Here is a 12,763-nt window from a genome sequence, read left to right as displayed (position 1 = left end):
ATCCCGGAATGAATGTATTAATGGCTGAAGTGGATGAACCTTTGCCTAATTTCTGGGTTACGAAATCGAAAAACTAGAGGACTTTCAGAAACTGGCCCACAGACGATTTCCGAGAGGAAAAGAGCACTCAAAAAGACACGGCCATAGAGCCATACATCGCAAAGTAGGCCCGCAACAAAAACAAACTGTTAAAGAGAAAAATACAGGAACAGACCTAAGCGGTCACAAGTATTAAGAAAGCATTTGCCTTAAGCAGACAGACTTCCTGTATTGACTTTTTGTCTCATTTCACCTAAAGCAGCCACCTGCCTTAAACAGCCAGATTATGTCACTCCCTTGGCTGGTTGCTTAATACAGGTTTTTATTCATTCAAACGTATCATCCCCCCGCCCCACAATGTGCTTACAAACATAATTGTTTTCAATTTTTATTCTCCTTTAAAACTAATGCGAAGGTGCATATGATTTTACCTTTTCAAATATACATATGCCTTGTAATCTTTCAAAATCAAACATTTTCAGATGGCAAATTTTGTTCCAGTTATACAGTTGCTCTGTATTTTCAGACCGGGTTATACTTGATTTGATAGTCCACACATTCCACATCGACATATCAGCATAACTTCGTGCCGCTGGGTAAATACTTCGTGTCGTTGCCCTTTACTTTTTGTGTCTTCGCGCTCCAGAAGAATGATTGTAGGATGTGATGTTATATTTTATACCCAGTAACATTAAAACATGCCGAAAATGCGAACTGAAAATGTCAACTATTCTATTATCCGTTTGAATAGTAATCACATGTCTTAAATGAGATATTATCTTCTTCTTTGTGACATTTATTGAGTAATTAATCACTTCTGCAAATGGGGTTTAGCATCTGTATAAACAGAAAAGATTAGCTGTTTCGAAGCCTGCTTGACATGTTAATTCTGTAATGAAATAAAAATTTCTTATATAAAGAAAGGACTTGGCTACTTAAGGAAATATAGCCCAAAGAAGGCAGTTGTTTCAGACTAGTAAGTGTCTGGTGCTTGAAAATGTAGTAGATCTATCCTGAAAATACATTTTCTGGTAACCTATTTGTTCATGCTGCATAAAGATTTTTGTTTTTTAATTATAACTTCCCCTTCAAACACTAATGGGGTTAGCCACATTATAAACACAGAATTTTGCTGCAAAATTTCCTCCGCGATACCCATTTGGCAGATTACTTACTTCATCACCTCTGTCAATATTGGCTTCTTCTGGTGAATATCGGCTAAAGAGTCAACAATTGTTTCATTATATCAAAGTTCCTTTTTAGGCTAAACGGTAAACTGAACATATTTACCAAGTATCAGGAACAGTGTAACAGACAAAAGTTAAACATTTAACAATAAGGAAACAAAATCTTAAAGAATCACATTTATGTTTATTCAGCTGTGGACAGTTGCTCAAATTCATGTATCAAACCTTACTCTTTCAAATACAGTCGGAGGACTCTAACAGCATGTCCAGTTGCTTTCTTTGTATAGGAAGCCCCCTTTCATTTCTAACTTAACTCTTCCCTGCCTTTAAGAACGAGGCAAATATCTTTTTATTTTGTATTTGTCACTATCGTCTGCTTTTGATATTCATTTTGACAGCACAAATCAGCGAACACTAACAGGAAGTACTAACCAACCGAACATTGAGCGTCAGCTAGAAATAAGCTGGTACAGTAGATTTACAGGTGGTAAACAAGATGCTACTGAGTTATACTGGGAACCAAGTAGCGTTCTATATTTATTAAATCCACTGACCTATTTTTAGACCTTATATTTCACGGGAAGCGACATCCACTGGACTGAAAAAGACAGCGTTGACAAATCGTTCGTCTTAATTTTCCTCCTTGTTTACATTTCTTATTACACCAAACTACATTAGGGAATGTGAAACGACCGGAAATAATATAATAACATGGAGCTCCAAGCCATATTCTATTGTCTTATGATATATCAGCTGGTATTAATTATGATTGCGATAATTGTTTATCATGTGATAAAAACACCTTGCGCATTTTTACTATTGCAAAATTGTATATATTAAAAATGAAGTTTATTGTCAGAAAGGATAACAACAATCGAAATTCACATTCATTTTGTATCTAAGATATATTTAAAAATTGACTCACGTATCGTATAGTATTGAGATTATTCACATTGTACCATCACTTCATTCAATGCTGTATTTGAGCTTTTGATTTCATATATATCTTTGTAGATCTGAATTCATAAGAAATTTGAAAGCTTACGTTTGGTATAAATATAAGTAATGTAAATATAGTGCACTTGATTTAAAATTATACGTTTTTATTATATTATTATAACTGAATGCCTTCGACGTTTGACGGTACGTTACATAACTTGCTAAGTCTCTGTCTAGACAGTGAAACGTATAAAAAAAAAGAAAAAAAAAAAAGATTAGAATGTCAATAATAGATTTATTTCGTTACTTATGAGTTTATATGCAAACTGTTATTACTACCACCATAAAATTAATACTCTTGTATCAGAAAGTATTTAGAATGACTTATATCAGACTACCATGAGCAAAACGTCTTTATATTTACATTGGTTTCTCATTATGATGTCTTGATACAAACAATTCATTTCTACCAAATAAAGATTCAGATGAAAATATTAGCAATTTATCCTTTTATTTTCAAAATAAAGATTATGAACTATTCTAACACGACCAGCAAATAACCTACATACATGTAGAGCAATATCTATCTCGGGTTATTCTGCAATAAACCACTCGCGTGCGATGACGTCATCCGATTCAGGTGCGTAAGACGGTCCTTCAAAGTAGTTAACATTTTTTCTTACACATTTGATACTTGTATGTCGTGTTAGAATCGAAATAATAAGTTCCCAAGTGTGATTTATCGTAGAATAACCCGAGTTTTTCGTTCTTATGCGAAACAATATATCACTTAGGCCTACGGCCTTCGTGATATATTCTTACGCATAAGAACTCAAAACTCGGGTTATTCTACGATAAACTACGTTTGGGAACTTATTATTTCTTAAGTACTCGAATCGTAACAAAGAATGGAAAAAGGTATGGAAACAATGTAATTGTCGTGCCTGTAAGGAAGAACATTTCTTTATAAGGAAATATCGAACGTGTAAACGCTGAAAAAATAGTTTGATGAGATCATCATTCGCGCACGAATTCCATTTGAAGTCAATTTACCACCGCTTTATCAACTCAACTGAACTTGGTAGTAGCAATGGATTCTTGACTCCTGTATCATACCAAGTTAAAATCCGTCCAGAATGATTAATCTTACATTACCAGTGATAGATGTAGATGTAAATACAGGATCAATCAATTTAAATCATTCATACTCGGATTCAAACAAGCAGACACATGGCAGATGGAAAGTAATTAAATTCCTTAACTGAAAAAGTTATCGCCTCTTTAGTGGCATTGATATGAAACATCTCTGAATGACTTTCACAAACACCCCATTTTATTTAGTGTCTTAATTGATTCAGAAGATAATCTTCTTCTAAAATACCGGACATATATTATTTATAACATTAGGACACCTAGCACATTTTATGCAATCACTAAAGGCATACTTTTTTGATAGCACAGAAAATGTTATCAGATGACAGGAAAGATTATGAAAGTAAAAACAAAACTTAGAAAAAAAAGTCGCATATGTATTGGTCTACATTCAGGGTTCACGCGAAAGTGTCACTTTGTCTAAAAACATGTACGTGGACTTCATTTTGTCTTGTTTTAGTTAATCGTGAGTCAATCTTCAGCACTTTCTTGCGATTTGAAAATTTCTGGGCTTTAGCCCTGCATGACAGCTTTGAACGGAGTAAGGGTGTATGGAGATTTTGGAACTTCGTCAAATCGTTCAAAAGGCCCTTTTTGATGTTGTCGGAAAGGATTAGTTTGTTACTAAGATTTCAAATATTTATGTATTTGAGAGCTGCTGGTCTAGACATTTTAGCAGTATTTGCAAAATGACTTTCGTTTATCAAATGTTGAATCTACGGAAGCGCGAAGACTCTTTTTTACGCTATATTACGGTACAGATGCGGAAAGGATATTATAGAATAATACGACATGTAGACACTGTGTTTATGAGTGTCAGTTAACTAAACACTAAACAATGCCGTACTCTATTTGGATGTAACTGGGTAGTTCGATTCAGTACATTTTGTTATTCTAGATTTACATGTACGATGGAGAACTATTTAGATTTTATATTGATGTATTTTATACTATTTCGTTTATGCCTTTTGGTTTTAATCGTTTAAAATGAAACTTAAATGTTTAACCGTTCCCTGATTTTATATCTCACCGAAAAATGGGACAATTTATAATACTTTCACGAGCGTGTTATTAAGTGAAAATGTGAAAATTGTTTCACTTCGACATATTCCAAATGCATGAAAAACGTATGTACACATAACAGTTTGATGATATCAAATACACGGAGCGATAACGACAAATACCTTTTTATTGTATGCTTACTTAAGTTGAAATACATAACTATTTTGCAGCCCATATCAGCCTAAGAGCGAAAAATAGACGCACGTAAACGGTTCAGACATCTGACGTCTTGTGACGTCAAAAAGACGTACACGACATAAATTTCCATTTCATGTTGTTCATTTTGCTACATATAGTTATAAAGTTTAGTCAAATGACGTAATTTGAATCAATAAATATACTACACAGAACAAAGCGCAATGTCTATCCCGTTTTACATCTTCGTAAAGTTTGTAATCATATTTAAACTGTTAAGCTCATGCAGTTGTCAATAAAAATGACTGGATTCTGTGGGTTTCTCTCTCTCTTTTTGGAACAAGTCATTTCTTGTATTATAATAATATTGCAGAGGCATTTCAAAGTACTGGACTTCTTTGATCCAAAAAGCTTCTTGAATTATGTTCACATTTTGCAAGCATAGTTACAAACCAACAGTTGATGGTGGTCCTTATCGCATATGTCAATCAACTGTAATTGTGTTTTAGATTAATTAAATGTCACATAAACGTGTTTGCACACCATTCCCTCCTTAAACATATTTTTCAATTATGTTTAAGTTGTGGCATCTAACGAGATCTTGCAGACAAATGAGTCTATTAATATTGTTTACGCATTTTTTCCACTTAAATCAGCACTTTGTTTTAAGACACTGGGTAATACAAAGTGACGTCATTCTATAATGCTGACATTTTCATATCATGGCTAGACATTTCCAGTGAGAATAGGTATTAATTACTGTACAAGAATAGAATCAAGTAAGTTTTATGTTAGTAGATTTTAGAGATGAAACCTGTTATAGTAAGCAGCTCATTTTAAACTGATTTACAATACATGAAAATATGCCTATTCCTTAATAATGCTTTGAGTTAAATTTTGGGTTACTGTTATTAAAATAGAAAAATGGTTTATGCTCAATATATTTAGTGTGGGTACACCTATTGTCAGCACAAGCTTTGTGTTCATGTAGCTTTCATTAAAAACAGATGTTGGGAATATTTGGGGGTCACTCGGAGCAAGGTCATTGTTACTAAATATAGTTTGGTTAAAGCGTTTGTCTAGTAAACCTTTTAAAACGTGGAATGAACAGGTAACAGTTCAAATCCTGGTCTTGGTCCCAAATATTCCCAACCTCTGTCTTACTCTGACATAGGGTCGAGGTCAAACTTATGACGTAAGTCAGGAATTACATATTGCAATGACACATTTACGTTTTTTTTATATCTGTACTTCTGGATGGCATGACTGGATGCATTCAGATATGTACAATAGAACATACCCCGTTTTAAACAGAACTTTATGAGCGTAATGCAAAGTTTGAACACCTGTTTTTTGTAGAATTTTCACGTTTTTTGTTCTGTAATCACTTTATCCGCATGAAAAAAACTAAAAATAAAAACTAAAAATATTTAACATTACAATTTATGACTTTTCATTTACAAACTTCACTGTCTTTGTAAAACAATATAGTTTCGCTTAATGTAGTAGTTTATGTCAAACTGTTCTGATATTTTCTAATAATGTGATGCTGCTATAACTAGTTTAACACAGAAAATGCATGAACATGATGACAGAATATTGCATCCGTCCGTTCTGCTGATAAATTGCAAAAACCTCTGGTATAGTTCTGAAATCATTATTGTTTGTGCAGATATTCTGGTCTCTATCAAACTGTCAAGATGTCAAGCTGACTTTTCAATTGCAGTAGACTTGCTAATCAAAATGTAATTTGAGATGCTGACATTTTTAAATTACTGAAAGAAAGTATGAAGACACACTTAAAATGCTTCTATGTATGTTAATCCATCAACTGCGGTCATTGAATACTATTGCCTTTCATAGTCTGATCTTGCTGCCTGGAACGTCAAACATTTTGCTCATTGGAAAAGGCCAGCTTATGCCAGACATTTGAACACGTCGGAATAGCACTCTAAGCAGAATCCTGGTCATGTCGTTTATTCTAAAATAAGCAAATAAATGCTTTATATTCTCTTGTGGCTTTTATAGGGAAATAAAATTACAAATGTTCCCACTAACACACAGTAAAACGAGTTTCGACGGCTTCAGTGTAATTCTCTTTAAGACCAAAATGGAATACTAAGGTAATTTTTTTTACACTTTGCCTGGTATCCTATTTTTCTTTACTTTTAAAGTTACCATGGCAACACAGTTGTTTTGTAGCGTTTCGGCGGTAGTTTATTCATAATTTCAGTAATATCATACCATTAAGCATCAGATCGGATACACGTTAGCTTCCGGTTGGACATGCGCATATATAAATGTTAAGGTTACCTTCTTAATATTTGCAAGGCCTTGTAGTTCGAGGGGCATTCTAAATGTTTTTTCAAGCCTAATAAGTTTGTTGTAACTGATCTAATATTATGCAAGATACATCAGCTGAATGGTAGACTTTAACCTTTAAAATGATATCATATACTGGTATATACCTCAGTATTGTATAAAAAACAGCGATGTAAACTTGTTACTGAACATCCAATTAATTTTTATCTAAAAAAACCCATTCTATTTCTTTTCATTTATTCCTTTTCATCAGTGATACCGTGTATTAACTGCAGAAGATATTTATTGATACTTCTGTCTATTGTTGATGCCAATTTAGAATTAACTTCAGTTTTGATTACTATAACTTTTATGATCTGTTTGTTATAATTAAGCGATTTGTACCGCTTCTTTATGACGGAACAATTATTGTTTGTAATTATAAAGGCGCTCACCTTGTAATTAAACACACTAATTGAGCATCAACAATTAACATCAGTGAAATGTAAGTCATTAAAATAACTAGGTATCAAGTAATTTATGTTTGCTGGAGCAAGTGGTAATAGATGAACAAAGGAATGCAAGTCGTATATGATGAGGTGTAGTAAGTAGTTTGGTAGAATTTATGACAGTTCTTTGTAAGTTATGCGAATAATAAAACAGATAATTTCTGAAGCATTACAACGTTCATGGAGAAGATTGTTCAAGTGGATGTCATTGCTGTCTATCATTGTAGGTTATGGAATGACTTGCAGTTAGTTGTTAAGTAGCCATGCCTACAGTTCTTGCAAACCTAATTTCACGGTAATTAATTAATTAATTGCATATTCAAAGTATTTATCTTGATTTAAGGTGGTATCACGTTTTGAATTTCCGGTGAATGACAGAAAAAAAACAACCAAAAAAAAAACTATTCAGTTCTTTCCAAAAACCGTTATGTTTTGATTCAACTTAACAGTTTCCTTTTCCCACCAGAAAGGAACAATTCTAATATCGTAATATTGAGGTTTGGTAGCTTTATCACAGACATTAAACTAAAACAATAGAAATTCTTACGTGACTTCAGTGAGCTCTACAAAGCAATTTCAAGCACAAATATTGATGTGAAATGTAAATAAGTTACACACTACAATGTCCTACCAAGATTCTTACAAAAACAATGCTTATGCAAAATGGAGAGATAACAATAATTTTGACAGATCGTGAAAACTAATGACAAATTTTGACAGGTGAATGGTGACTCAAGACCTAATTAAAAGTTTGCTGTTATTTCTACCTTCTAGATTGATTTTCTTAAAATGGCTCTTCTATATTGTAGCTTACAACTCATAAATTAAAACAATAAAAGAATATATTGTTACCTGACTATCGTTTTGTCTGTCCAAATCACGTAAGAATTGCTATTGTTTCAGTCATTTGTCACTAACTAGAGCAACTGACAGTGTTGCAATCATACAAAACACATCTCTTATTTTCACATAGATATTGAGGCTAATGAGCACATGTATTGGATACACAATTTTAATACCAATTGTGTATTGCAATAATGCTAAAATATCGCAGCCGTGACAGGTCCTTAAGAAAGTTATTAACAAGTACCTTGAAAATGTTAAGTTTAAACTACAACAGCTCATACTTTATTTAATTGATTTGTCTTAATGGCTTTCTATAGCCTCTATTAATGAAAAACAGCTTTTGTAGGGGATGTTTGAAATGTTGCTACATCGAAAATATTTAAAATATTAAGTTATTTCTTTTTAATCGATTTATTAGAGTTTCTATAATTTCAATTTAGTGATTACTTTATCTTGAATCGACCTGGCATTGAAGATAAATTGGAGCAAACATTTGATACAATTACGATATATACATGTATTTCTATATTGTTTCGTTTTTGTAAAAATAGACTACTAAGTAAGTTATACAGTTAATTAGATAATGTCTGAGTCTGCGTCAAGGCCCATTTACCAATATGTCAAGAAAATCTATTCGTATATACTTATGGACGTCCAGACGGCCTATAGTCTGATTCAAGTACGTCTAGAAAACCTGTAGACTAATGGACGGCTGAAAGGTCTTTAGTGAACAAAGCCTCTAGACATGTAGATGCAAAGAAATTCTAAAGATTGACTCATGTACAATTAGACAGATTTTAGACGTATGGAAGTCTAATGGACGTCTAGACTTAAATCGTCTAGAAACCCTATTTACTGACTCATGTACATCTAGAAAGCCTTCAGACTTATAGATATCTAGAAAGCCTGTAGACGTATGTACCTGTGGAAAAACTCTAGACTTGGACATCTGGACAATGTTTGGCCTATTTTAATACAAACTATATGGCAAGGAAGAGAGTAAAATACACAAAATGTATCTTACTCAACCTATGTGCGCAACGATTGTATAAAACCGTGGATAATTTGGCAGTTCTCAGCTAGCCCTTTAAGACTTCTATTGGCTACTTATCAAAACCATGATCAGATCTGAATTGCTTTCTGTCATGTACCGTTGTTCTGATGGAAATACGCCAGTGTATTTGACTTAGCTTTTAACTCAATATTTTCACAATAAGCACGATTTGAGGTGCTTGAAAACTACAGAAAGGAGCTATGTTCAGTTACAGAAAGTCTTTTAATGACAAACGATAAGTACTACACGTTCGAGCCAAAGTCCATAGATACATACATCCGAGACGAAGTAAGAAACGTTTCATGTTAGAGATTTTTTACACATTGTTGCAGGAGGTATTTCAGCTGTAAATGTGTTTCTTTTATTAGTCCCCTACTGGTTGAAAACCAGTTTCGGGGACTATAGGAATGCGCTTTTCCGTCATTCCGTCCGCCCGTCTGTCCGTGCCCGCGAAATGATGGTTAAGTGACTGCATAACGGTACTTTCTCTTTGATGTCATTCATTCCGTTCTGTTTATGTGACCTTTTTCTTTTTATGTGACTGTTAGAACAATAGAGAGAACAATGGGGGTGTCACATAAATACCGTTTCGTTAGAACTTCCGTCCGTCCGTCCGTCTGCAATTTCGTGTCCGGTCCATAACTCTGTCATCCATGAAGGGATTTTAATATTACTTGGCACAAATGTTCCCCATAATGAGGCGACGTGTCATGCGCAAAACCAGGACCTCTAGCTCAAAGTTCAAGGTCACAATTGGAGGTCAAAGGTCAACAGGGCTTTTTTCCTGTCCGGTTCATAACTCTCAAAGCCATGAAGGGATTTTAATATTACTTGGCACAAATGTTTCCCATATGAGACGACGTGCCAGGCGCAAAACCCGGACCCCTAGCTCAAAGATCAAGGTCACAATTGGAGGTCAAAAGTCAACAGGGCTTTTTTCCTGTCCGGTCCATAACTCTCCCATCCATGAAGGGATTTTAATATTACTTGGCACAAATGTTCCCCATGATGAGACGATGTGTCATGCGCAAAACCTAGACCCCTAGCTTAAAGGTCAAGGTCACAATTGGAGGTCAAAGGTCAACAGGGCTTTTTTCCTGTCCGGTCCATAACTCTGCCATCCATCAAGGGATTTTAATATTACTTGGCACAAATGTACCTCATAATAAGACGATGTGTCATGCACAACTTTCAGACTCCTAGCTCAAAGGTCAAGGTCACACTTAGCAGTCAAATGTTAACATAGCATGAACAGGGTCTGTTTCGTGTCCGGTCCATAACTCTGACATTCATTAAAAGATTTTAATATTACTTGGCACAAATGTTTCCCATGATAAGATGACGTGTCATGCGCAAATCCCGGACCCTTAGCTCAAAGGTCAAGGTCACAATTGGAGGTCAAAAGTCAATAAGGATTTTTCCTGTCCGATCAAGAACTCTGTCATCCATCAAGGGATTACAATATTACTGGGCATAAATGTTCCTTATGATGAGATGACGTGTCATGCGCAACACCCAGTACCCTAGCTTAAAGGTCAATGTCACACTTTGAGATCAAAGGTCAGTAGGATTTTTTTCCTGTCCAGTCTATAACTTTGTCATGCAAAACAGGATTTAGATATCAGTTGGCACAAATAATTGCCTGGATGAGACAACATGTTATGCGCAAAACCCAGGCCCAGTGTCTAATGTCAAGGTTACACTTAGAGACCAAAGGTCAGACACAAGAATGACTTTGTCTGGAGCATTTCTTCTTCATGCATGGAGGAATTTTGATGTAATTTGGCAGAAATGTTCACCAACATAAGACGGATTGTCATGCGCAAGAACCAGGTCCCTAGGTCTAAGGTCAAGGTCATATTTAGAGGTCAAAGGTCAAATTCAAGAATGATATTGTCCGGAGCATTTCTTCTTCATGCATTGAGGGATTTTGATGTAACTTGGACTAAATGTTCAGCACCATGAGGCACCCTTGTTTTTAGAATTACGTCTCTTTGTTTTTACTATAAATAGATTTTATTGTAACTTTTTTATTACTTGCCGAAGAGAAAAATCGAGACCACTTTTCTGTGGTACAACATGCATGTTACATCCAATTTTTAGGTGTATTTTGACCTATCTCTACCTGGTAAAGAGTTTCTTGTGGACTTATATTATATAGATATATATATATTTTTTTTTAAAGATTAATTTACCTTTGTTGGCACTATAAATAACTTATATAATAACTTTTTTTATAATCGGCAAAAACATTTCAATATGAAAACAACTGTGGGTTTTTATATATGCACATTTTAATCCAAGTGTGTTGTTATAACATATTGTATATATAGTACAATATTGTTTATACATCATTGACAGATATCAGTTCATTATGTTATACTGCAGTAGAGAACATTAGGTGACTTCCAGTAGGGGACTTTGTATTGCATGGCAATACTTCATTCACTTGTTTATTATGTTAAGTTTAGTTTATGTAAAGTGTAAGCATAATTTTGATATTTCTGTTGTATTTTATGATTATCCGGATTGGTCAAAATGACATTGTTATGAATAAAAGTTTAATTTACAACGCAATTGAATATAAACTTGTATCAAATAGGCGTTTGAAGAAAATGAAAGGGTATCAGCTGTTATTACATCACGTGAACAAAAGTGAACAATTCATAAAAATGCATTGATATATTGTTCGATACTTACTTAAAAGCCACAAACCGCAAAGGTATAATACTAATATCTTTTCTAAAACACTTATAATTGTAGACTAAGGAACATACAGAATAAAAATATGTGTTATCTTTTATGTTATCAATATTTATAGAGTGTTTAGAAATCTGAATCAGGATATGCAAACATCTAAATGTTAGCAAGAAAAAGAAAATTCAGTACTATGAAATACTAACTGATAGTAATATCACGTACTGGACTATATTATCTACTTCTTGAAACATACAGCTGAATACATGGTATTCTTTGAAAATGTACGCATAAACCATTCTTTCGTAGAAAGTGGCATTTTGGCACTACATTTTAATGGCGTAGGCCAGTTACAAACCTTACCACACACACGTGTTGCAACATATTTAGAAGTTTAATCATAACAGCTGAATTTGATATAAAAAGTTTATGTTTAAATCTTTTCAAAGGAAAATGCATGTTTTTTCGTAAGTTGTAAATTACCTGTAGAATAAATCATACTATCTCCGGTAAGACCATCTGAAATTTACTAACGTTCTATATCAGCATAACATCTAATAGGACTGAAATTTATACATGTCTAACTTTATTTGTTTTTGGTATGTTGATTTACATTTCTTACTGGAAAGACTTCTCTTTTCACACTTTACATACTTATTTCATTAAACACATAATTAAACACTTTAAGTGGTAATTCTTCTAAAATGCTCTTATTTACATAATAGGTTTCGTGTTGGGCGACCTGTGGTTTCCACTTTTTTATTTTAATATCATTTATTCAATAAATAGTATGTTAAATAGCAAAACAGACAAATAAAATTGTCACATCACATTACAACTAA

The sequence above is a fragment of the Mercenaria mercenaria genome, chromosome 10 (assembly GCF_021730395.1).
Source record: "Mercenaria mercenaria strain notata chromosome 10, MADL_Memer_1, whole genome shotgun sequence".
Taxonomy (NCBI): Eukaryota; Metazoa; Mollusca; class Bivalvia; order Venerida; family Veneridae; genus Mercenaria; species Mercenaria mercenaria.
Note: the sequence above shows the minus strand (reverse complement) of the source record.